The sequence below is a fragment of the Monodon monoceros genome, unplaced genomic scaffold (assembly GCF_005190385.1).
Source record: "Monodon monoceros isolate NGI ecotype Baffin Bay Population unplaced genomic scaffold, NGI_Narwhal_1 Super_Scaffold_3, whole genome shotgun sequence".
NCBI lineage: Eukaryota > Metazoa > Chordata > Mammalia > Artiodactyla > Monodontidae > Monodon > Monodon monoceros.
The window spans coordinates 53,390,166-53,395,753 of NW_021703780.1; the positions used below are offsets into that span (position 1 = coordinate 53,390,166).

The following is a 5,588-nucleotide window of genomic DNA, read 5'->3' on the forward strand; positions in this document are numbered from 1 at the left end:
GAAGCCTGGGCTGGAGAATGAATGTAGATTGATGGAATAGAGAATCATTCCAAAGATTGAGCCCTGATGTTGTCCAAAAATTAAAAACCAAAGCAACAAGGAAAAATAGAATTAGATGAATTAGATGGATCTATCAGTGAGATAGGAGGAGACCAAGAGAAAGTGGTGTCCAAGAACTGGTGCATGAAATACACCAAAAATGACTGTGCATTTGTTGATTGTGTCATAATGACTTTTCTGACAGTTAAGTATCTTTGACGTTATCTGTCTAGTTTGTAATAGACTATTTTCTCTCTAGCCTTAGGCTAAGAGAGGGGCAATAGTTTATGTGAATGCCAAAATTCTTCCTGTATTAAGCTCGTTAAAAGATCTGAACTTCCATTAATATCCAGGAAAACTAGGCCAGCAGTTGTCTGCAATGCTAATGGGAGCTATGAATTTGAATATTCATTGAAGTAATAAGGCCATGTGTTTTAAACACAGGTAAAACTCAGTGGTGAGGGCAATTGAAAGACATTCATTTTATAACCATGATGAAACACATAACATTTATTAAACATCTTTTTATACATAAAATTGTTCTAGGTCCTCACAATTATGCAAAATTGAATGAAGCACTTGATCATGTTTTTCAAATGGATTGCCATTTAAGACAACATAGATGAGATAATACATTTTATAAAATGCTAATGGTAAGGGAAGAGTGATCATGTAAAGCATGGAAAGAGATACTTAGCAATAGAGTACAGGAAAGAAGGCATAGAAAAGAGCAAGACCGTTACCAATTAGTAATATCTATAAACAAATCTCTTAGTCTAGGAAAAGCTTCAGCTACCACTTATGGCTCTTACAATGTGCAGGGCACCTTTCTAAGTACATACGTATCAAGTTACTTAATCCTCATAGCAACCAATAAGGTAGGAGACATTTTTGTGCCTGCCCCACATCCACCCAGCCCACTTGTTTTCACTGCATTCTGCCAGCACCTCCCCACGAATGCATGCTCTGGTGGCTTTCTGCTTTTCTATCTTTCAGATTATCCCTAAAGCCTTATTAGCCACTCAACCAGGATGCAGATGCCACTTGGGAGTAACCCCTCAGCTTTCCTCCCTCTAGAGGGATCTTTTTGCAGAAGCATTCCACATGGTTCCTTGGACAATTCCGAGGGTCATGGAGCTTTAGTTTAGGGTCACAGATGCCCCTTTCCTTGTCTTCATCCTTACTGTTTCATTATCCTATCTTCCTCACTCTTCTTTCTGCAGTTACCTCCCCAATAGAATATCTGCACCCAAATCTATGCCTCAGGCATTGTTTGTGGAGAATCTAAACTAAGACAGGAAAAAATTGCCCCACGCTTTAACAGGTAGAAAAATGAGGTTATAAAAATTTAAGAATTTGAACAAAATCATCTACAGAAATGATTAGAATCCAGATTGGCCCCTGATCTTCCAGCATTAAGCGGAACCGAATCTATCAAAATCAAGGTTTTCACTATTTCACTGTTATAGATAAATAAAATATTTATAGACTCAACTTGAAATTCTGTGATTCTAAGTTATAATTCTTATGCATAAAAGAAGGAAAGAAATATTTCCTTGATAAGAATTTAAGGCCTAGAACACTGAATATTCTGAAAAATATTCAGAATATTAAAAAAAAGTATTCTGAGAGCAGAAAAGCTCTCTTGTTTCTCTACTATTCTCAAAATAAATTACTAAGGAAATAGCCTCATATTTTAATCTCTGAATGTTTATTTCAATATACAATACATTGAAAGATGCTATTTTTAGGATTTTTAAAAAGTATTCTTCGTGTACTCTGACTCTTGATTAAGGTACTTGCTCCCAGATTTCTGGGGACTTCGATGGCAATTATAGCCTACATTTGCATGGCATTTTACTGTTTGAGTGCTTGCACATATATTATCTCATTTAACTGTTGGAGCAACTTTATGAGGTACATGGACTCATTTACAGACGAGGAAACTTAATTGCAGTGATTACATCTTGCCCACACTAATGTACTTCACATTTGGCAGAACCAGGTAATGAATGAATCCACATCTTTTTGTATTCCGAGGCAAGGTTTTGTCTACTGCAGCATAGCTATTTATGAAGTTTTTGACTACAGCCAGTGTTGAGGAAAGCAGTAAAGAGTTAACTGTCTAATATCATATGATATCGCTTATATGTGGAATCTAAAAAAAAAAAAAAAAAAGATACAAATGAACATATTTACAAAATAGAAATAGGCTCACAGACTTAGAAAATGAATTTATAGTTACCGGGGGGGAAGGGGTAGATTGGGAGTTTGGGATTGACATGTACACACTGCTATATTAAAAATAGATAACCAACAAGGACTTACTCTAATAAATAAATTAATTAATTAAATTAAATGTTCAAAGGAAAAAAAAATTAAAAGAATGAACTGCCTGGGTGAGTCATATGGAAAGGAGTTTAAGTGAGTTTACAAATAGCTGCTTCCCATGAATTGGTATGTTTTATTTTCTGCATTTCCAAAGCACACATAGATGCATGAAGAAGATTGGCTCTAATAGAAGTTGTAGAAAAGAAACATAATGTTGTAGTACCATGTACTCAAGATTTAGAACGTGAGAGAAATAAGCAGTTATTCATCTCTTCCACTGGTAATTCCTACCATGTATATTTCTTCAATTCCTTGACCCTCTGTTTATTTTTAAAGTAGTGCTGATAATGCTGTATCAGATAAACACATGACTGAAATTACCTTTAACCACAAAACAGAGTCAAATCATTAATTGCTGTGTGGTTACCTTTTGCTAATTTCAAGATGCTGGCTCACAACATACTTGAAAAGGAGAAGACAAGAATCTATGTGTGAGTAGTTAGCATTTGCCCTTTCTAAGAAGCCAGGGAAAGCAGTTTTTAATTAGTCTTTTCAATCTGAGCAGTTGCAGAGGGCAAGATTTTCTGTGCTCTTCATCTCTTCACCCCACCTGAGAAGTAATAAATCCTTTAAGTCTGTATAATATTTTCATGTGGTCTTAACAAGTCAACAATTCCTAGTTCTTATACCTGATCTACACTATCACAGGCTCTGTTCTGATCTGTTGACACCATGTCTCCTTCCTCTCAACACATTGTTGATACTTTTTCTTTACTGTGGTAAAAAAATGCATAGCTTAAAATTTATCATCTTAACCACTTCTAAGTTTACAGTTCAATAGTGTGTTCAGTACATTTACATTGTTGTGCAACTGTCACCACCATCCATCCCCATAACTCTTTTTATTCTGTAAAACGGACACTACCTATTAAACAGTAACACCCCATTCTCCCCTCCCACCGCCCCCTGGCTACCATTATTCTGCTTACCGTCTCTTTGAATTGGACTACTCTAAGAACCTCGTATAAAGTGGAATTATACAGTACTTGTCTTTTTGTGTCTGGCTTGTTTCACTTAGCATCATGTCCTCAAGATTCATCCATATTATAGTATGCATCAGAATTCCCTTCAGTTTTTAAGACAGACAAATACTCCATTGTATGTATATACAGCATTTTGTTTATCCATTTATCCATTGATTGACACTTGGGTAGCTTCAGCTTCTTTGCTACTGCAAATAGTGATGCTCTGGACATGAGTGTGCAAATATCTCTTAGAGATTTTGCTTTCAGTTCTTTTGGATATAGAAGTGAAATTGCTGAATCATATGATAGTTCTCTTTTTAAATTTTTGACGAAACTCCATACTGTTTTCCATAGTGGTTGCACAATTTTTTATTCCCATCAACAGTATATAAGAGTTCCAGTTTTTCTGCATCCTCACCAACACTGGTTATTTCCTGTTTTTTTTTTTTTTTTAATGTAGCTATTCTAATGGGTGTGAAGTAATATCTCATTTTTGTTTTAATTTGTATTTCCCTAATGATTAGTGATGTTGAACATTTTTTCATGATTTTTGGTCATTTGTACATCATCTGTGGAGAAATTTCTATTCAAGCCCTTTGCCCATTTTAAAAAATATGGACTACTTCATGAATTTTCATGTCGTTCTCACTCATCATCTATGCTACTCGTCTTTTTATTTTTCCAATTTTAATACATCTGCTGCCAAAGCAAGCACCTAAGTTGTTGATTCTTAATGAGAATTTTCAGTGTTTCATTAACATATTTTCCTCTTCTCAACAAACCACCATCCCCTCCATTATTCACCTACTCCCAACATTTTCTCCATGAAAATATAGAAGAAAATTTGTGTATATTCTTAAAACTTATTTCTTGCTCATGTTCAAGTCATCAGAACTCTTCATTTCTTTATTCCACTGGTAGTCTTTAAGTTGTTTTTTTGTTTTGTTTTGTACTTGTTCGTGTCACTAGGTTTGGGGAGAGGAAAATTTTAAGGTCTAGCTTAACTCCATCACCTTAAACAGCCTGATCAAGGTGGAGATGAGTAGGGAGCAATATTTCAACCTGGCATCTAAAGGGAACATAAATCTTGTTCTTTTTTCATTTTAATCAGAAGTTCTTAATTTTTTCAACACTGATGTAAAAATCATTTATGCTTACACTGCAAGCAACATAAATCATTAACACGAAAGAATACTAAGCAACCGTAGTCAATATCACTTCCTTCTATGAAGCTCAGTAGGAATGAAAGAATACAATTTATCATCAATCAGACGTGTCACAGACATTTAGCCAGGACCTCTTCCCAGCGTTTACTTTCCTCCACACTGGCCTTTATGGTTTTAGGACAAATCAAGTCCTTTCCATCCCAAGAACTTAGCCCACCTTGTTCCTTGTCATCATTTCATCCTTTTCACTGAGGTCTTAGCTTAATGCCATCTCCTCGGAGGGACCTTCTTGATACCTAACTCGATGGTGCTGCCTTCTGACACTCCGTTTCTACCACTGCATCCACTTAATTTTCTTCACAGCACAAATCACTTTCTGGACTTATTAATTACTTACATGTTTGCTTATTTATTGTTACCCACCACCGCCACCACCCATTCAAATATGTGTCCTATAATTGCCATGGCCTGTTTCTCAGTGCCTGAAACAGTGCCTGATTAATAGCATATGTTGAATAAATATATGTTGAATGAGTACACGGTGACAGTGTCAGTCAACAAACTTTTCTTTTTTTTCTGTAAAATGCCAGATAGTAAATATTTCAGGCTTTGCAGGCCATATGGACTCTGTTGTAACTGCTCAGCTCTGCCACAATAGTACAAAAGCAGTCATAGGCAATACACAAATAAATAAGCATGATTATGTTGCAATGCTATTTTATTTGTGGAAACAGAGGATGAGCTGGATTTGGCCTCTGTATCAAAGTGTGCTGACTGCTGGAGTAGGTCATTTGTTGACAACTCTGGTGTCAGAGCATACTTAGATGTTGATTCAGATGTTAGTGTTTGCCAAAAGAATTATTAGTAATCATAAAGAGCCAAAGATAAAGTTGGATTTACTTTAAAAATATAGACAATAATTTAAATAAACATTAAGAGGAATACTAGCGTTAAAGCTAACATGTTGGTGGAAGGAAATGTTTGAAATCATCTTTAGTGTCCGGCAGTGGTCCTCACACTTGAGTGT

At 35.6% G+C, this 5,588-nt stretch overlaps 1 non-coding gene across 1 annotated transcript; it reads right to left on the reverse strand.

Moving 5' to 3' along the window:
* Positions 1–4,003: 4,003 nt before the first annotated feature.
* LOC114908173 lies at positions 4,004–4,106 on the reverse strand. The gene has a single exon (XR_003796870.1). It is a non-coding gene; the product is annotated as a U6 spliceosomal RNA (small nuclear RNA).
* Between the last annotated feature and the right edge of the window lie 1,482 nt (positions 4,107–5,588).